This window comes from Magallana gigas, chromosome 4, assembly GCF_963853765.1.
Source record: "Magallana gigas chromosome 4, xbMagGiga1.1, whole genome shotgun sequence".
NCBI classification, from domain to species: domain Eukaryota; kingdom Metazoa; phylum Mollusca; class Bivalvia; order Ostreida; family Ostreidae; genus Magallana; species Magallana gigas.
The window spans coordinates 9,636,008-9,658,264 of NC_088856.1; the positions used below are offsets into that span (position 1 = coordinate 9,636,008).

Sequence of the window (22,257 nt, forward strand, 5' to 3'; positions counted from 1 at the left end):
TTTTTTGTTAACAAATACATGTATAGTCTTCGACATGTTCACATAATTTTTATGAAAAAATAGACATTGCAAGAAAAAAATATTTACAAATATATAAATATAGAAGTTTATTTCAATGAATTATAAAAATATTTGGCAAACGAAATTGATTTGGATAATCCTTTATCATCAGTCAACTTGCAATCATGGACATAAAAATGATATTTCATGTAAATGTACAAAAATACTGAGAAGTATTCAACCAAATGTAGACAAATGTAGTGAGAAGTTACAGATGCTTGTTCATATGACAAGAGTTTTTTTAAAAAAAAGTATGAATAAATTTGAGCTCCCAGTTGTAAAACAAGCCAATACAGGACACACCTTTTACAGATGTAAAAAAGAAATAACAATATCAAAGATTAAACTTGTACCTTTCATTGCAATGTTAATAAACAAGCAAAAATAATAGAACTTATCAAACACCACAACACTTGTTTAAATCAAACTAAGCATCATTCTAGAAGTCTTAGATCATTCTATTTCAGTATAACGTACGGTTTGCTTGAATAGAATTTTAATATGAACCTGGTAATGTTCCACTTGTTCTTTCTGGTTCCAAGAGAAAGAAAAAATGAAAATGTCAACTCTCAATGAAATGAATCAGATGTATTTTTATCAAATTAATGCATTTCTACGATTTGTACAAAAAAATCCAGTTTTCTGTATTACAACGAATTCATACAAAATCCAAATGTTACGTATTAACTTTATGTGCATGTAACAAGTCTATATTGGCCATTGGATGCAGAAAAAGTATTCAGTTCACATTTTTAACCGGCTTTTATAAAATATGTATATAACTTAGCACGAAAATATATGCCTGGTTGTCTCTTTTTTAAGGACATATAAAACATTGAAATAACAGTATTTACAATTTGTCATAAGTATTTGTATATCTTCGTTAATTATTCAATGGTATGTTTAACAGCTTCTTAAAACCCCTAGACAAATGAGACTAAATGATATTGTTAAAGTAATATATCTATATCCACCAAGAATGATTCCCTCTATTTATTACGAAAATCGATTGTTATTCATAGCTCTGAAGAAACTGCAGGACAGAAATCTATTCTTCCCGGTTATTGATTCGTCAACACCTTTTGCTATTTTATTAGCTGACATACTGATGTACATTTTCAATAATTTAGTTAATTTTTCTTTTTTAAAAATAAATCTATCGATTGGCTAACAGAAAGATGTAAATATAAATTTTAAAGATAAAATGCTTTTTTGATGATTCATGCTGATTTTGAAGGTCACGATCATTGCAGGAAAAAGATGTATTTTTTCTGCAATATTCAGCATGATTCACCAAAAAAGCATTTTATTATTTAAATAAACAGGGAAATAAAACCTCGTCGTCATCCCATAAGCACATTTGTGAATCAGCTCAATGAACCTTTTTGAAATGGTCAACACGAAACTAATAGAAGTAGACAATTATTTTTTAAAACATAAAAACATTTCAGTCAAGTGTTTCAAGATTTCATTGGTTGTGAAGTAACAGCATTTTCACAAGCCTCTTCATAGGATGGGGGTTGGGCAGTTACAACAGAGGATGGTGTAAGGACAGGCGCTGCGTTAACTACGTATACATCCGGAGGCTCTCGTCGTCTGCGTTGATTGCAACATCCGTCACAAGAGTCGCCGAGGAAACAAAGCCACCAATGAGAGGCGAAATGATGACCGACATCTCCCCCGCCGTCGTCAGAGCAACATCCTGCAATCAAAGTACAATATGACAGTTAGACAGATGTTACAGTATTAGTTTTGTTACATTGCTATCTATTTATGTAACGTTAAATACTGACCAATATATAAAAAAAATTATGAATATCGGTAATATTTATTAAAAACCTTTCCCCTTACTAGCCATCTAACCATATTTTTTTCCCCAGAAAACTTGCTTTTTAGGGTTTTTCCTTCGGAAAATTAGAAATACGGGAAAACCTGCATCCATCTACAAGGTGTTTTAATTAATATCACATAGTTGTCCTTAAACTTTTTTTATCTAATATCGTAACTAGGAAGGTATCTAAAGGGTCCTACCACGGGGGAAAGAACTGCGAACGCTAACGCCCGTTTCCCGCCTACATTTTACATCCAAATATTTCGGAATTCCTGTCAGATATTCAAACACTAAGTTTTCTACTAAAAAGTATAATCAAATCCTAATCAATTTATATCAAAATAAAATTTGTAATCAAATTATTCATTTTTAAACAAAAGTTTTCTAAAAAAAAAAAACATTTCATTGAAATCGGTCTCTATTAGTGAGGAAAATATTATTTAGCGGCCAAGATGTGCATAAAAACTTAATAATAACATATTTACGATATATATTAAAGTAAAATTTCATATTAATTCATATCTGTTTATTAGTTTTCGAAAATTTACAAAGCAAAATTCTTTTTTGGGAATGTATTGCTGTCTGTAGACATATGCCCCCCCCCCCCCCCCCCCCCCCGTGAAACAACAAACCCTTTGGTAAAAATATGCTAAATAACAATAATTAAAACCCCTCAAAAGGAATTTTTGTTTCACGGGGGGGGGGGGGATGTTTTAAAAAAAATTTCCGATTTCCGTTATTTTCTATTATGAAATGAGCTATTTTAACCCAAAATACAAAGTTATCTCTCTTTGTTTAACCAAATCATTTATATTAAATGAAAATATACATAAATGTTTACATTATTATAAAAAAAAAATTAACTCTAATTTGACAACTTTAAAAAAATGACTTTTAGTTAGGCGGCTAGACAATGCTATCGTTCGCAGTCCAAATTTTGTCAGTTAGTCAACAGATTCTGTCGGATAGTAAATTTATCATCACGAGTCACGAGTCTCCCGATGGTTATGACTGTTGGTAAATGACATTGACGATACATGTATCGATTTTATCAAGCATTTTATTGATAAACTTAAAAGTATGAAAGCATGATGGTTGCTTATACCCCCAACAAATTTCATTTCTGACTGGAAGCCTTTGCTTGTTTGTTTTTAAATATCACAAACACCCCCCCCCCCAAAAAAAAAAAAATCTTGCGTACGATTTCAAGAGTTTAAAAATCCAGTTTTGAAAGTTGAAATACATGAAACTATTAAAAAAGCAATCCAATGTTAACACCACCCAAAACCCTCTATAATGAATAAGATTTATGTTTGGTGGGTTTCTACATTTTCCACCCTTCATTGTCGTTTATCAATTATTTTTTTTGGAGTCAAATGACAAGGTTTGGTCTCCACTACCAGCTTAAAACCCGAAAGTTTGTGTGTGTGCTTTCATTTAACAATAATTATTATAATTTTTTTTAAATGGAAATATATATCTGTGACATTAAAGAGGCTGTCCTGATAAGAGGTCGTCATTAATAATACAGCTATATCATGGTCATCCTCATCGTCAACATCTTACCGTTACATTCACAACAATGGCAGCCTGATCCGTCACCACAGCAACCGTGGAATCCCACACATTCACAGTCTTTACAACAATCGCCGCAGTTACATATATCACAGTCGCCACAGTCGGTACAGTCGCCGCAATCACCGCAATCACAGTCGCCGCAATCACCGCAATCACAACCGCCGCAGTCGATGTCACCCATTTTTTTTTCTATCAATATCAATATGTAAGCAATTTTCAATTACCAATAAAATCCATATGACATGCGCGAAACTAGAGAAGTGTGGCTAAATTAGTTAAGTTACTTAAAATAAGCCTCTGAACCCCCCCCCCCCCCCCCCTCCTTTCCGGCAAAACTGTCATGTTGTAGATTTTGAATTTGCCAGGTGAGACAGTAAATACAAAATTTACAACATTTTGTCAGGTTGTAATTTTTTTAGTGCCACCTGATAAATTAAAATTTTAGATGACAAAACCAAACTCATTGGAACCCCCTCTACTTGGAAAAAAAATTCTAGATCCGCGCATGTTATAATTCCTACCACCTCACTGACAACATTTAGTTTATATTAAGGTAACTCCTAACCATGCAGATAATCATATACTATGCTAATTATCTACGAAAATATGTTATCTGCATCTTAACAAGACAGGGAAGTATGTGTGTACGCACAGTGTGAACACACGAAGGTAAATTCAGACTCTAGGTCTAAGTTGTTGACAAACAACATTCAGATCAATACAGTCCAATCTATGGTCACGTGCCGCACCCACACACAGATTACCTGTAGGCACATGTACTACCAAAGAAATACGGAAAAACACACAGATAAACAAACATATATGTGGTTCCACTGTTGCCATTTTATAAGAGTAACAGGTACATGTATACCGTGCTTTTGTTTTTAAAAGAGAACGAACTAGTAAGAGAGAAGGAGAGAGAAAGGAAAGAGACACATACCTGTAATTCAATCGGACGACGTTTCTATTTTTAACACGGGAATTTCCACGTGGGTAAACAAAAAATATTACACGACCCCGTTTATTAGAACCCGTTAGAACAGATGTAGATAATAGCAATAAAAGTTAATGTGTCGAGACGATTTAATCGGCCGAAGAGCTCAGTTTTCCTCGGACATTACTGATTAAATTAGGAAAACATTAAACAGTTAAGTAGTTTTTTTTTGTTTTTTTGGGGGTTTTTTTTAAAGTAAAGTGATACAAACACATTAAAAAATTAAAGAACTTACTTTTCAATCTCACACGACCGCTTTCTTTGTTTATTTACTCGGCACTAGTCGGCAGTGTATAGACCAGTCACTAAAGGAGTACTTTAGTATCATTTCCCGTGAATTTTCCGGTTGGATTAGCGTCATAAATGTTGTCATCATATTGTAGTAAATGCGCGGATCCAGAATGTTTTTTTCCAAGGGGGGGGGGGGGGGGGGTGCGAGGTATAATTTTGTTTTCCGTGGGGGTCGAGGCATTTTTTGGGATTTCCACTATGTTAATGAAATAAATTTGAGTTTTCTATATAGTGACAAATTCTGACCTCTAGGTTCTTGCATAGTTGATGTGTCGAAGTGAAAGAACTTGGTTCTTTGTTCTTTTGTCAAAGTTCACATTAAAACAACGCCTGTCAATGTCTAGAATTAATTTCATCGGTTAATTTTCGGGGGGGGGGGGGGTGTTTTGTTTTTGTTTTTTTGTTTTTGTTGAGTTCCCTTTTTTTTTTTTAGCTCACCTAAGCAGAAAGCTCAAGTGAGCTTTTCTGATCAAAATTTTTCGTCGTTGTTGTTGGTGTTGGCGGCGTTGTCGTTGTAAACTTTTCACATTTTCTTCTTCTCCAGAACCACTTGGCAGATCTCAACCAAATTTGGCACAAAGCATCACTGGGTGAAGGGGATTCAAGTTTGTTCAAATGAAGGGTCAAGCCCTCTTTAAAGGGGGGATAATTGAGAATTATTGAAAATTTGTTTTTATTTTTCAAAAATCTTCTTGTCAAAAACTTTTCGGCCAGAAAAGCTCAAATTAAAATGGAGGCATCCTCAGGTAGTTTAGAATCAAGTTTGTTCAAATCATGGTCCCCTGGGGTAGGTGGGGCCACAAAAGGGGGCTCAAGTTTTACATAGGAATATATAGAGAAAATCTTTAAAAATCTTCTTCTCAAAAACTATCAAGCCAGAAAAGCTCAAATTAAAATGGAAGCATCGTCAGGTAGTGTTGAATCAAGTTTGTTCAAATCATGGTCCCCTGGGGTAGGGTGGGGCCACAATAGGGGGAATGGAGTTTTACATAGGAATATATGGAGAAAATCTTTAAAAATCTTCTTCTCAAAACTTATCAGGCCAGAAAAGCTCAAATTTGAGTGGAAGCATCCTCAGATAGTGTAGATTCAAGTTTGTTCATAACATGGTCCCCAGGGATAGGGTGGGGCCATAGTTGGGGGATGAATTTTTATACAATAATATATATATATATATATATATATATATATATATATATATATATATATATATATATATATATATATATATATATATATATATATATATATATATATATATATATAATCTTTTTAACAAATTTAAAAAAAAAAATTTAGGCCAGGAAAGCTCAAATTGGTGTGTTAGCATCGTAAGAAAGTGTAGATTCAAGTTTGTTCAAATCATGGTCCCTGGGGGTAGGGCGGGGCCACAATGGGGGATAAATTTTTATATATACTAGAGAAAATCTTTAAAATTCTTCTTCTCAAAACTATTAGGCCAGGAAAGCCCAAATTTGAGTTAAAGCATCCCCAGATTGTATAGATTCAAGTTTGTTTAAATCATAGTCCCGAGGTACGGTGAGGCCACAATGGGGGATGAGTTTTACATAGGAATATATAGAGAAAATCTTTAAAAATCTTCTTTTCAAAAACTATTTGGCCAGAAAAGCTTAAACTTGTGTAGAGGCATTTAGGGTAGTGTAAATTCAAGTTTGCAAAATCATAGTCCCTCCTAGGAGTAGGGCGAAGCCTCAATGGCGGTTTGAATTTTTACATAGGAATATATAGAGAAAATCTTTAAAAATATTCTGAGAAAATTTTCAGTCCAAAACTCAGTACTTTGTATGAAAGCTCAGGTTATGCAGATTTAAGTTTGATGAAACCATGATTCCCTTGAGAAAAGTGGGGCCACAAAATGGGGGGGGGGGGGGTATATAGGATCAGAGAAAAATCTTCTTAGAGGTACAACAACAAAAGGGGCTTGATATTGACCCCCAAAAAAAGATGTAGATAAAAACTGGCAGATTTTCAATAATTTTTTTTTGGCAAGATCTACTGTACTTAGATGTCAAGATATTTTGATACTGTAATGCTAATTTGACCAAAGTTAAGGCAATTGTTGCTCAGGTGAGCGATGTGGCCCCTGGGCCTCTTGTTTAAATATTGTGTTTACAACTCCTATCACAGATGAAAGTATTAAAAGAATTGTCCCATCTTTGCTCTTGATTTGGTTTGTTTTCGTTATTTAAATTTTCTGTTGTTGTTTCTTTTGGGTGTTTTTTTTTCTTTTTTTTGGGGGGTGGGGGTATTTTTTAATTATGTTGCAATTGAGGGGGTGTTATGATAAGAAAAAAACACTGTGTTGTTTTCCTTTTTATTTAAAGGATACATATAAATTACAGTATTTCACGGATAAAAATTTAATAAACTAATTCAATTCAATACATAATATTGTTTTCCTTGCAAGTAACATAAATTATGAATATTTTTCAAATGGAACTAGCAGACAAATCTTCATTATAGTAATTGTAAAATTCATATGCATAATTCTACAACGAATCAAGAATTTTTGAGACATTCTCTTTGTAAACTTCACAATTGTGTTGTTATATTGTATTTTTTTATGATCGTTATAAAATGCAAAAATGATACTAGGGTATGTCATGATTTCATCGGTTGCGACGTAACAACATTTTCACAGGCCTCTTCATAGGATGGGGGCTGGGCGGTTACAACAGAGGATGGTGTAAGGACAGGCGCTGCGTTATCTACGTATACATCCTGGGGCTCCTGACGTCTGCGTTGATTGCAACATCCGTCACATGAATCGCCGACAAAGCAAAGCCACCAATGAGCCGCAACATGATGACCAACATCACCCGCGTCTCCGCAACAAGCTACAATCAGAGGTGCAACAGTTTATTTAGAAAATGACACTGTCGTAACGTCATTTTTAATTTATTATGTACCAAACGAAACAATCATGATCAATGAACAGACTTACAATTAGAACATTTGTACTGTTAAGACATTTAGAGTAGAAAGAATGGATTGGAGCCTTGATGATAGTTATTTTACAATGATAATAAAATTGACCAAAAACATTGGAGCAGGGATTGCTTTAATGTTCAAATGTGCAACTTTTACTCGTTTTCTATTAAATGTCTACTTAATTTTGTAGCAATTTTTCCATATATATATATATATATATATATATATATATATATATATATATATATATATATATATATATATATATATATATATATATATATATTGCTAAAAATGGCACTTTCTTCTTGATGACCAATCTTTTAACAATTACTATTGCATTCACAGCAATGGCAGCATAATTCGTCTCCACAGCAACCATGGAATCCCACACATTCACAGTCCTTACAACTTTCGCCACAATTACATATATCACAGTCGCCACAGCTGGTGCAGTCGCCGCAGTCACAGTTACCGCAATTGCCACAATCGCAACATCCACTGCAATCACCGCATTCGCCACATTCACCGATATTAGTACAGCAGCAAGCAATACAATCGAAGCAAGCGCCGCAATCATCGCCCATTTCATAAAGTTTTTTTCTCTACAAGAAACGCATTTATGTATAAGAGGCGTTTTAACAATTATATTGTTTAAATTAAACCATTTCAAAAGACTTCGCGGGCATGTTAAGGCTTCCCGATGGATTTTACAGCGATATGTAGAAAGTCACTTGTCTGTACTTCATATGATGACGTCATAATTAACTTTGACGTCACGATCTGCATTCCTGTCGATAGTTCTCAGGGAATGTATCTTAACGTTAAAAGTGAATTATATCAAACCAGTATAATACCGCATGTTTCCTTTACATAAATGCTGCCGTTAATGCAAGACGTACAGAATTCATTCCTATTAAAAACCATTATCAAATAATCGGCAGTTTTAAAGCTTCGTTTTAAGTAAAAGACAATTTATAAACTAGTGGTTTGGAGACTCTCCCTGCTACGTGTAAACAACTGAATGAAGAAATTTCCATGCATGTAAAACCAGCTTGGCGCAGGTGAAAGATCAACACAATTTTAGAATATTTTACGTAATATTGGTAGAGAATATAAGTACTAATGTGAATCGTGCTTGGGAAACCTACGGATTTACCCCAATTTTTTTGTAAATCGCTTTTGATTAGTAAAAATGTGCATTATTTTGATGATTTTATGGAATGTTTCAACAATATCTTCCATGAACGAAATATATATTTCTTTCCAAAGCAAGAACTTCAAAGTATATGACTTAACAAAGGATTTTTATTAAAAATATGTATGATTTAATGTCATTAATCACCTGCGCCGATGCGATTTATATAGATCATACGCATTATTTGGATACGCCCGTCACGTGATTACAAAGTACATATGACGTCACAAAAATGCATCAAATGTAATGTTTAACATCGGTGTCAATAAATGTATTATAGATTTTAAGAAATACTCCCGGTCAAAGTATTTTTACAATGATCCAAAAAATATCGTTTTCCAGCCGTATTTTAGCATCGGGACGCCTTAACAATGCTGCGTTTGCTTTGACCTAAATAAATGATTTAGAAATTGTCTAGTTGGCATAGTACTGCAGATCATTTCAAACTCTTATATACTGACATTTAAAATGGATTTTAAAGAAATATACTATTATCCGTTCTTGAAAGAGGGTGTTGTAGTTTCTGTGTTATTTTCCCTATTCAAAGTTACAGAATTCGATGTTATTTTTTTTTGGGGGGGGGGGGGGGGGGTTTGGGTTAAATCTAAGAACGCTTTGTTAATTTTCCCTTTTACAAACAATGTCTTGATTAGTCGAGTGGTTACGCAGTTAAAATAGATTGTAACCCTGTTCAACTTTTTTGATTTGGGTTCGAATTACGGAACAGTTCGAATTTTTTAAAAACATATTTCTTTTAATCGCAAGAAAAGGTAATGTATATGGATGATTTAAAAATGTCAGAATTAAGTTATTTTTAACGCTTGTCAATAAATATTTTACATGCGTGCTTAATTTTTTTTCAAAATTACTGTGTGGAGTACCTGTTACAAACTTGAATTTTTAATAAATATCATTTTCGTCTAAACAAGGGATTTCAAAACAATGTAAAAGGTCTGGGGGGTTTATGAAATAACAGCTTGTGCCGTTTTGAAAGATGCATATATATATTGTAAAAAACAAAAAATTCAATAAAAAAGTATTAATCGGTGATCCGTAGGTACCTACAACAAGTACGTACAAATTTGTTCCACCTTTTTATCTAGATTACTAGTATGAGTTTATCTAGATATTATAAAACTTACGATGAGGATAATTTCATCAACTCTGTCAGAATCTAATTTGTTCATATAGCTCAAAAGAATGGTATTCTAAAAAGGTTGGACCGTATAAATCAATTTTGATATGTGTAAACACCAACTGTATTTATGAAAATCAAATGGTGGTTGCTGTGTTCAATACAAATGCGCTTATAATGTAATTGGCTTTTATTGTCTACCTACGGAACATAGTTGTTATGTAAATGTGGTCGTCTACGTAATATGTCTATATTACGAATATGACTCTTCAGGATTCCACGGGTATTTAAACGTCCTTTCCACATTAGGTAATAAACACGCTATTTTGCGAAACCCTCTTTGGTTGAAAGGGCTATAAAGAGAGATTTATATATGCTCAGGGGAGATTTTTTAAAACGTGGTCTGATATGATCTTGCCGCTTGACCTTAAAACGTTGTTCATTGTCCCTGCACATCCTTTGATCAATCTGATGATGAAGTATGAACAAGATTTGACCAAGAAGATATACTAAATGACATATTCTACTATATGGCATTTCATATAAACCTAGAATTTTTTATTAGTTCATGAGCCATGCAGATCGGGTCATGTGTAGAGAAAATATACAATGGACTAATAATCTCGAACGAACGAATAAAAAGACGAACAGACAATGCTCGCGATCACTCGTATGAAGTCACAATAGTTCGTCGGGTATTCGTCAGGGTTGGCAAAAAAAGCGGGAAATACTCATATTTTCCAGGACGGTGGGAAATACTGGGAATTCCCGGGAATTACTGGTATTTCCCGGGAAATAGTGGGAAATAAAGTTTAACTACATATTATAGTACGTCATACTTAGTCTTAATCAAATCTGTTGGGATGTACAAATATTAATAGTACATCTTGTCAGATATGAAATTTTATGATAGTCCTTAATTTTAACAAGCTTTGACTAGCCAGTAATTCATTGGTTATCTTCTGATGAATATTCCAAACATGGTTCATTCATACACAATTGTTATTTGTTTTTAAGACTAAAGTCAGGTATAGGTGCATCTATACAGTTATCATAAACATGATATCAAAGTTCCATCTTCTGATTATTTAGTGTATGTGAAAATGGGCCAAGAAAGTTATGAATATAAAGTGTGACCTGTGTCACTTCCTCAGTATGTAACACACTTGAGAAGCCAATTAGCCCCACTCATAGTCATAGTATATATCTCCCCAAAATAGGAGCACAAAATTGTCAAGAGTCAATAATTAAAACAACATGACATTGTGTGATTATTTAATTGTTACTTGTAACACCTATAATAATTATGACAGTTCATTTTGTGCTTTGAATTATAAATCTGTAAACTTGGGGGACAAAAAGCTAGACTAAAATTTGTACTCTAGCAGCTGTAGAAGTCTTTTGGAATAGGTGATCTGATGACTTTAATATTCATAAACTGACAGTGAAATGGCGAAGTATGCTAAATGGTGTTTTGATGCTTAATGTTAATATCTTATATCCTAAACATATATTTTACATTGAGCAAATTAAAGAAAAAAAATATTATAAATTTGTATTTCACAGTATTTCCCAGTTTAATGAAAATCAGTAGTATTAACCAGGACGGGAAATACCGGTATTTACCACCGGTAATTCCTGGCACTGGTATTTCCCGGCCAACCGTGGTATTCGTAGTATATCGCACGTACATGTATAGTCCAAAGATTTGCACGTGACCTTCCATGTCGAATAATTACATGTACTACAAATATATGTATGAGAGCAGTACGTGCTAGTGTTGTTCGAGGGTCTAAGAGATTTTAAAATTGTACTCTAGCCACGAATTTTAAACAATTCATATATGAACGTACATGAGAGCTGAAGGGTTCACTGGCACCAACGACCCCCGCTCGTGTTAATATATACGTCTATAATACATACATGTAGGCATGAAGTAGTTAAGGTGTTCTGAAAAATACAACTTTCAGTGAAGTAAGGGAAGGTGTAAGTTTTGAAACGCATTAACATGTTCCTTGGTGGACGGATCGATTCTGTGAACTACATTTTGGACATTCAACAACCATCAGAAAAAAGAGAGAATGCACGTAGTCACGTGTTGTTGTGATATTGTTTACACCTGATACAATATTTTTGATTAGAGAAAATATAGATATCTGATAAATAAGAGTCTCATTACGTGACGAAAATGCATTTTATCGGAAAGGGAAAGAGAAAAAGAGAGAGGATCAATAGAAAGAAAGAAAAAACAGGAAAGTTACCTGTTGTCAGTTGAACGACGGTCCTATATATCAAATCTAAATTTCCCACGTGCGACACAAACAAATTAAGCCTTCACCTGACGTCAATATTTTTAGAACACATGTTGACGTTAAAGCTATGCATACAATTTCTATCGCGCTTCTTTTCTTAGACCTTATGTACGAGCACTGTTTTTCTAGGTAGCAGTTTCAATGTTAGGTATCTCTTCAGATTCAACAAGAGTAAGTGTAAAAATACTCCACTCTCCCCTTATATGTAATTATACCTCACATAATTAGTGGCAGCCAGGGTATGCTTACATACACAAAAAATAACTTTTAAAATGAGCATACAACTCCCCAAAAAATGACCACATCAAAACGTCCTGCAAGTATGCACGTCTACCGCATGCTTTTCTTTTTAACAACAGTTAAATCTTAAAAACGAATGTGCCAAAATTTCCAGAAATATAATTGAATCAGATGCACATCGATCTTTACATTAAATCCTCAATGCCTACAACGTGTAACGGTTTAAGAGGTGTAACTGCTGCGCTTACAAAAACAACAACAACAAAATCCGGACTGATGTACTGACTGACGGACGGACATATTTACCCCTCGCAACTTGTTGACTGGGGTATAATAAAATACACAAAAGTAATAAAATGAAGATTTTAATGATAATTTAGAAAGTATCAATTCTATTTTAACTAACAAACTATTATATTTGAAAAAATTATGCTAGTTACATGTCCTGGGGTTTTTTTTATCTTATAACATGAGTGAGGAGAAAACGTTTGTCTAATCTACTAGGGAATAATATAAACACTGTTATCTGATATTCATGTATATGTTCATCATTTATATTTTGAACCAAATCAAAATATTATATCTCTAGATTCTTATTAGCCAAGTGACAAATGCAAAGGATTATTTAAACAACAAAATGTTTTCTTTTCTTTGATGATCCATATGCGGAATATGAAGGTGGCGACATTGTAGAATACATAATCCGCTAAAACGCAGGCTATGTAAATATTTTTATTAATTTTTTTTTTGAATTTCATTTTATTTTATTTTGCAATTATCGTTAACTTAATTTCTTATGAATCATCAAAAAATTATTTTGTTGTTAAATATTAAATCTTTTTTTTAACAATTAATAAATTGATTGTAAAAATAATTATAAAATTAACTAAATTACTGTTAATGAACATCAATACGTTAGCTAATAGAAACAACCAAATCGTCTCTATGGGAATTTGAGTATGACACCATCATGGTTGTTTGTGCAGTCCGTGATTTTTCTCAGGTCGCTGTAGGTTTCGACCAATCGATAAATGGGACGTGTACATGTACATGTAGTTTTGAGTCCTGTCAGTTTCTACAGAGCTATGAATAACAATAAGTATAGTGATAAATAAAAGGAATCAAACTCGGTAGATGTAGATATATATAATTCATGATTTCATTGGCTGCGATGTAACAGTCTCCTCAATAGCTTTTTTGTTTGAGGTAGATTGAGCGGCTCCCACGTGCACAGACGGAGTATTAACATCCGGGGACTCCTGACGTCTGCATTGATTGCAACATCCAACCCAAGAATCACCGACACAGCAAAGCCACCAATGAGCCGCGGAATGATGGCCAATATTTCCCTCGTCTCTGCAACAAGCTGTAATCAAAAGTGCACTGTAACAATTGAGCAAATATTGACTATTTACTAAGGTTTCAACAGTAAGAACACGCCCTTAAAAGTACAGAAGATTTTAAATCAATGCTTGACAGCTTAACATGTTCGAAAACATTGTCCTAGTTTGCAATAACATGCTTTCTTACACGTCACGTGATGATATTTAATGCACAATGTAACCTGAGAGAAATCAATAGGCGAGTTATAATATACAACATGTCTCAACCTTTGGTCACAACAGAGAAAGCGAAAGTAGAAGCAGTTTTTCTCTTATAAACAATGAGCTCATGATTGTCTATTAATCTCCTTTTGATAAAATTTGGATAATGCAAATATACAAGTACTATCGAACGGAGAGCAATAGACAAACATGCGCTGACTATGTATGAAGTCAGTATAAAAGTGGGCGTCCTCGTTTTTGTATGTCGATCCTAGAAATCATGATGTCCCCCACTTGTGAAAACTGATTCGTATTATGTAAGAATTAGTAAATACTTTTATTTAATGTAATTACGTAAAGCTGCAGTTTTGGTGGTGACATCCCTGCAATTAAAATAAAATTGCTTGTTAAAAAAGTTTTTCTCGCAAATATTTCATGGCCTTTAGTGCCGTTATCCTTTGTTATATATAGCCTAATACATTTCATCAATGACGCGATGACGTGCTGTGGGGCGCAAGCGAAATTTGCTTGATTATACGAGATGAAACAAACGTAAAGATATCAATAATTTAATATTTAACTAAACTATTGGTGAAAATCATATTAATGTAGGGAATAAGAAATAATTCTTTTAATATTATGAGGTGTTCAAATCCGGCCGCGCATGATGAAGTCTATAATAGAGCCTTTTGGGCTTAATAGAATTTGATCATCCCGATGTGATCACTTCAAAATACTAAATATATGATTCCTTATTTCTAAATCAAACAACTTTTGGAAGTAATTTTTAGGGTTGCAAATAACAAGATATTTCTACACAAGGAATGTCATTTTGGCATGTAAAATGGTAAACAAAGGATGTTATCAACAAAGAGTACATTGGTGGTTAATTTTCCGCATAGTTGTTGGAAATAAAATGACACGATTAGTTTTGATAACACATGCAGATCTATTGATAAAAGGCATTACAGGCATAAAACAGATAAAAGGTATCGCAGACCTGGGGTATATTATTATGAAATATATTGCATTTAATTACAATTACATTGGAATTCTTTTCATTACCATCACAATTACCATTAATTTTATTTACAAATGTAATCAATTTAATAACAATTGATACTTTGCTTACGTAATGAATTATAGTAAATCGCACAAGAAAAAAAAACAAATTTCAACTTTTAAGTTAATTAGATTGTAAACAAATATACATGTAGCAATAACATGTTTTTCATTTTGCACATCATATAAACATTTGATTAGAGGTCTAATCATCTTACTTTTGAAAGCATTGACAGACAGAAAACAGTATTTTGGCCTGAAACCTTGCCTGCAGTGTAATTTAAATGAAATTGAAAAATAAAGGTCATTACGGCCATCTTTTTTACGGAAGTAATTCATTGCATTACAAATACTTGTAATTGAAAAAATGGATACATTACACATTACACCCCATTACTTTTAATGGATGTAATGATTACGATGCATAACCATGCATTACGCATAACCATTACACCAGGTCTGAGGCATTCTTTTTTCTTGTTATTTCATCGATTTGCAGTCGTATCTCCATAATGCCTATCGTTACCTTTACAACAGTGACATTCTTCTTCAGGACAGCACAGGTATCCACAATTACATGTTTTGCAACAATGGTCACAGTTATAAAGATATAAATCAACAACACGACACTCGGAACAGTTACAACAGCTGCATTCACCACAGTCATCGCACTCACAACCTTCTCGGTCGGTGTCGGCCATTTTAGCTTGTATTTAGACTCTGTAACAACATGTCCTTTATATAAAGTACCTCCATATTTCTCACACAATAGTTCTTTAGGCAACGAGGAACTTATTTTAAAATAGGATTTTATCAAAATTACAATTTCTATTAAGTTTTTTTCGCAGGTAAATATACAAGCAGAACAATGATTATTTCAGTTTAAATTGCCAAATTGAATAATATTTGCTTGAAAAAAAAAACTAAAGCCAGTATTTAAGGAAGTTATCTTTCATTACAGTGTCATTGTGCATTATAAACATTGTAATTTATACTGTAAACAAACATAAATTGAACATTTATTAATTTTCACATGGAGAAGATTTTATTTCTATGGTTAATGGCTGGGTTTTTTTCTGGTAATCTTGATTTTACACTTTGAACGGATAACCTGTATCATTATTGTTTTGGTGATCATTATATAATCTATTAATTATATATATTGAAATTTTATCTATTTTATTTTACTGTCATGAATATATTATCATAAATTTGTTAATTTTATAGTAAGTATTTTTAATTTCCGACAGAAGAGTTAAAACAGAATACCATTTAAGGGAATCTGAACGCGGCTACTGGTTATGTAATTCTGGTATGATCATATTGGGAGGGAACGGCCGTTTAGGATATTTAACAGGGAATAAGAAATTTAAGATATACATGTCAATAAGTATTTTACTGAAAGGGTGAACAGCCGAAAAAAGATGACTTTTGAAATGCCAAATCACATACATTATACAGATAATATACATAACATAAATTATATATGTGTATACTACACAGAACGGCATTGAAAATTGATATACGTTTTCATATAAGTAATTCATTCAATAGCAACCAAATTTAAAGGGAATCGTGACAATTCAATTAAATTTTAATTGTAGTATTACGTAATAATATTTCAAATAATTTTACCTAATGTGGTACAATGTTAATATAATAATTAAAGTCAAGCTGGTGGCAAAGAGCATCATATACCATGTCTTGTTTTGTTTATACAGTGTATATGATGTATCAAAAGATAAAACTAATGGTCGAACCTCAAGCAAACTACAGTTTATAACTCCTTCAACCAGAAATTAATTATGGATAAAATCATATAAACTGGGTCTGTTTACGCAACATAAACGCATTATATGACATAAAAGAAAACAGGGATAGATACTTCAAATATTTCTGAAATCTTGAGTACCAAGCTACGTCATCTCTGGGATAATATAAACATACAAAAACCGCCATTTCGCTTTGACGTATAGTTATGAGTTATCTATACCCAGAAACAGAGTACGAAATATTTAATACATCACCCTTATGTAATCACCTTATATCGCCTTTACTACGCTAGCTGACACTAACTTTCACAAAGTAAAGCTGTCGTGTCCAAGATCATGTCACATTTGTTCTAAACTATACCAGGGTTAACAATTAGAACTATTTTAACAGGAGCTTGGACTTCGAGTAGTTGTATCAAATAGCATTGTAAGGTAGGTCTGTCTATTTCACTGCTGGCCACTCAGCCATGGCTCTTTGAAATCAACAAGATTTGTCTTGCTTTTGAGCTCAGACTATGCAATCTGTGTATATTTCACGTAAAAACAGCGTCAATATTTAACTTGTTTTGACGTAAGAAAAAAATAGTTTTAAATTCTACCGAAAGTCCAAGGTCTTGTTAAAATGGTTCTACATACAAAAAATATTCAAACAAAAACTTAAATGGATACCCGTGAAAAACCAATTTTGGAATCAAACACACAAGAAGAAGCTTTGTTGTCTGTATGCCTCTGTTTGGATTTGGACTTGTGTGTGTTTCAAGTGTTGTTTTTTTTTAATCAACCAATTAAAACATTTAATCGTTAAGATAAAATTAAAAAAAACATTTATCATAAAACATTTTTATTATGCATAATTTAACTTATAATTCCAATCTGCGATAGAGAACTACCCTCTTATTCGGATTCCAAAACATTTGCACGTGAATCTTCTGCTCCAGGGGCACTTAAATGACCCGCCACATGACCCAGTCAAGTATCCATTTCTTCTGCATTTCCTGTAGCAAGCCCGTATTCGGCATTCACCGCGTCTGACACAATTTCCCACATTGACGCCAGAAGTGACCATCAATATGGACAAAAGAATTCCCAAAATAAAAATTGTTTTATAATTCATCTGCAATTGATAAAAATAAAGTAAATTAACTATATTCAGTCTAATTCATGTGAACCAAGTAACATGGCTACACGCCTCGCATTTTTTATTTTGACCAGTATAAATACATCACCGAATATGCCTTCAATAAGTCCATCTAAAATTTCAAGCTTGTTCATACATGATGTTATTTGTTATTATAATATATAGCACAATATAAAATGTTATTCTTATCATAAAATTGAGAGATAGATACAATATAACAGCATATTCAGTCGTTCCTGAATTACTTGAAACAAAAAAGAAATATATCTTCCATTACCTTAATAATTGTTTCCTTCCTCAAAAACTGTTCAACTTCCTTCTTTATTTTGATTTATAATTTCATTAAATTTCAGTTATAGCTGCTTCGATAAAAATCAGCTAAGTCTGACTTCAGAGCGTAAAAGTTCTCTGCTATTTATCACAATCAAAAACAGCATCCTTGTTTATTTGAAACACATATGTATTGATGCCTGAAGTAATTCTAATTCTTCATTGTAACACGTGGCTTTGAAGAAATAGAATATAACACAATAACCCCTGTAATTAGAAGGACAATTATTGCTGCAAAATCACACCTGATACCATTAAATGAGTTATTTTCACGTGCTAAATGATTGATGTGTGTTTTATACGAGTTCTATTCTGTTTCTGGAAAAAGGGGTGTTCTCTGTCCGATATTTATTGGCCTTGTTTAAACATTTTCAAAATTTAAATACGTAGAATTGTAATGTAGATTTGTTTATCCTTGTCAAACCACACAATCTATTAATCGTTTTAAAATCATACAATATAATGATAATTCTAGAATTACCGCACAAATACAACATTACAGATAAACAATAATAATTTAGTCCTGTTTACTAGAATGGAATACCGGTATGACATTTTCAACATTACGTAATCGATATACAACAATAGTATCGATAAAATTGAAACAATTCTGATCGATATAAATTACCCGTGACAAGACTTCAAAACAAGAAAGCAAGGTTTTCTTCAATGCATGCTTTACATTTATGGAATTTTTTTATATAAACTTAAGTTTTAAATTTAGTAATTCCCGATAAAACTTTCCCCTTTTATGCATACATCATTTATCCATACAGTATAGCAATCGTAACTTTCCGAGAAGTTGCGATTTACAGAATATACACATAATAAACATAGAATACAATTATAAGCGCATTAATGTTTAAGGTTTACAAACCAATCTGTAATGGTATGAAAATGTATGAAATTAAAACACGCTAGGTTATGCATTATTATGCATTTGCATGCATATTTTAATCCAAAACTGTCGGATTCAAAGTAACTGGTCAAAGCCGATGGTTTACTCGCCTTATACGCTTTCTGCCATGATGTCTATAAGTCAACTCGTTTTTGGGTACCCCGTTCGTTTTAATTGCTCCATTTTATTTTTAACTTTTTGTAGTAATCAAAGTCCGATCAAAGATATCTGCCTGCGATGCATAAACTCGTCCTACACTTCTCGTTAATTACTCAATCCGCGTTCTTGGTTACCCCGTTCTGAAAGGTTCTATCCCATTCTCTCACCAGAGGTCGCGCTTTGCAAGTGAATGAGTATCATAACTAAATTAACCCATGAAAGAAACGAATTGACTTATGTTATTTATTCATCATTTGTCAAATCTTAACTTTTATAAATTATCTAAATAGGCTCACAGTAAATATATTCACTCTTTACGTTATTATTCAATATTATGTTATTGCAAGTATATATTTTGATCGAGACTATCACAGACTTGGATTCGCCAAAGCATGTCCACCACCTAACTCTCAGTTTTGCTATTTCAGGATTGTTTATCGAAAATGAAAATTTGTTTTTGATTCATATCACAATAATAACTTATCAGTTAAAATTCAATTATACCTTACGGACATCATCTCACATGTGTTGAAATACCAAAGGTGTAAGCAAGTACTCTGGTGCATGCATTTTGTTATTTGCATAATGCCTTAATTTATAAGTGTAGATATATTTAGTTAATACAGGTATCTGAATTAGTACATCAGTCCAATTAAGTTTTTGTTACGCACATGGTATTTTGTAGGTCATATTGCATAAAAGTTTATTGAAGGCTTCTATAAAGGACAAAATCTGCATATGTATTTTTATCAGAGTTTATTGTCAAACGGAATTCAACAATTAGACACAGTTGCAGATCATTGGTCTACCACGAGGACAGCTGAGGTCACTGCTGCACATTCCGGAAAAATAACCCTTTATTTTACAACCTCCTTCACAGAAGTCAGAATTACAAGCTGTCATACAAAGACCTAAACCTTCGCAGAGCAGCGGGGACATGAGTCCGATGGCAAATAATATAACGAGTGTCTTCATCTAAAAAAAAAAATATGTACAATAAACACGTATACAAGAAGGAAAGAGTTGTTTGCTTGAAAGGAGACAAGATAAACATTTGTATATCGATGGATTTGATTTTGTCTACAATCCTGTTTATTAACTTTTTTCAGTGTTGGGCAAAAATAACAAAACGATAATTGAAAACAAAAATAATCATGAGTAAAACCAATACGAATATTTCACAGTTTAAGAATATTTTTAGGTAGCTTCATTCATTTTTATCTTTAAATATTTAAATAAAACACTATGATCAATACACTATGTAAAATGAAATTTTATTTTCTCAGTCAATCATTACCATGTCCCTCTATGCAACAACAACCCGAACTTTAAAAAGCTAAAAGGTTATACTTTATAGTTGAGTCCGTTTTCTAACGAAAAATATACTTTGTTACAAGGGCTTATATCTATTGTTTAACGCATTAAAATAAATCAAAATTATTTTGACCTTAAAGTAAATTTTTATTTTTCATTAAAAATAACTAAATATAATAATGTGAAATGCATTAAATGCTTTTTAAAACAATGAATATCAGTGCAATTTACGTTATTTTAATATTTGTTTTCGCGGTTTCCTTTAAAGAGCTTTCAACTTCTTACTCACCTTTTTGGCTGTATAATGGAATAACTATACGTTGCTCTTCAAAAAGAATAAATTCAGATAAACTAAATCTAGGAAATGATCCAGGCTTTTTATAACGATGATAACATAACCTCATTTTTTTCTGCACACATCTGTACAACTCCCTGAAAGTATGTTATTTTTCATTGTGTCATGATCGACTAATAACACATTTTCACAGAAACGCTTAAATTACATTGAATCAGTGTCACGGATATTTTTGTTTTTACAAGACAAAATTCTACACATTCTAACAGTGCTTTGCATTTGGTAAATAAACGATGTATTCATTTACCATTTAAAATCATAAGCATTTTGATGTATATCTAATTTATTTAATATTACATTTGAACATATGAAATTGAAAATAAGGTCAGTGTGATTATGGATTTGTATGGTAGCTTTTCATTTCCAACGGCACAATTTGTGAAACAAATACTGTAGATTCCTAATAAAACGCGAGAAATTAATATCCTCGTAAACTCGCGAGAGGCAACCCTCGCGAATTTTAAATTCTCGTCTTTATTTTTCAGACAGTTTTGAACTATAAAAAATTATAACAAAAAAGTTGGTGATCGCAATTTTATGATTCGCGATTTGATACAAAACAGCGGAATCGTGGAATTAAGTACTCGCGTAAAATAAGGTATTTACAGTATAGTAGTTCTGTTAATTTCTCGGATTTACGGATGGTATGAAGTACACAATATGTAAAGGAAATTGTATTATTTTGAAACTTATTTACGTAAAAAAACAAACACTTCATCACATCAAACAATAAAACATTATGTTTTTCTAATCAATTTGATATATCTAACTAGATTAATTATGGTCTAACAATGAGTATGAAAAACGTCAGTCAGCATATGACCAAGTGGAAGATTGTATTTGCGGTAAGAGACAGTACAGCTAAAAACATATCTGTGAATAACTTCAGTTAACTTTAATTTACCCATTGTATAGTTGGGAAATAAGGACATAGCGTTGATTGTAATAGTTGAGATACAAAAATCCCTTTCACATACTTAATTAACGTAATTATGAGCTTCCGGAAATTTAAGGGTCGTACAAACCTGAATAATCTTATATCGGTTATTTGTACCACGTGGACTTTGAGAGAAATTGAGAGAGTAATTGACACG

At 32.6% G+C, this 22,257-nt stretch overlaps 2 long non-coding RNA genes and 1 other non-coding gene across 3 annotated transcripts; all 3 read right to left on the bottom strand.

The window, feature by feature from the left end:
- Positions 1-4,121: 4,121 nt before the first annotated feature.
- On the bottom strand, positions 4,122-4,833 carry LOC105346425 (uncharacterized). Its single transcript, XR_010712751.1, has 2 exons — positions 4,699-4,833; positions 4,122-4,248 (listed from the first exon to the last, which is right to left on the bottom strand). It is a non-coding gene; the product is annotated as an uncharacterized protein (transcript).
- Positions 4,834-7,421: 2,588 nt separating this feature from the next.
- On the bottom strand, positions 7,422-12,481 carry LOC117682565 (uncharacterized). Its single transcript, XR_010712752.1, has 3 exons — positions 12,301-12,481; positions 8,041-8,311; positions 7,422-7,612 (listed from the first exon to the last, which is right to left on the bottom strand). It is a non-coding gene; the product is annotated as an uncharacterized lncRNA (long non-coding RNA).
- A 7,754-nt stretch (positions 12,482-20,235) lies between these two features.
- Positions 20,236-21,158, bottom strand: LOC117682564 (uncharacterized). The gene is made up of 2 exons (XR_004596898.2): positions 21,098-21,158; positions 20,236-20,469 (listed from the first exon to the last, which is right to left on the bottom strand). It is a non-coding gene; the product is annotated as an uncharacterized lncRNA (long non-coding RNA).
- Positions 21,159-22,257: the final 1,099 nt, after the last annotated feature.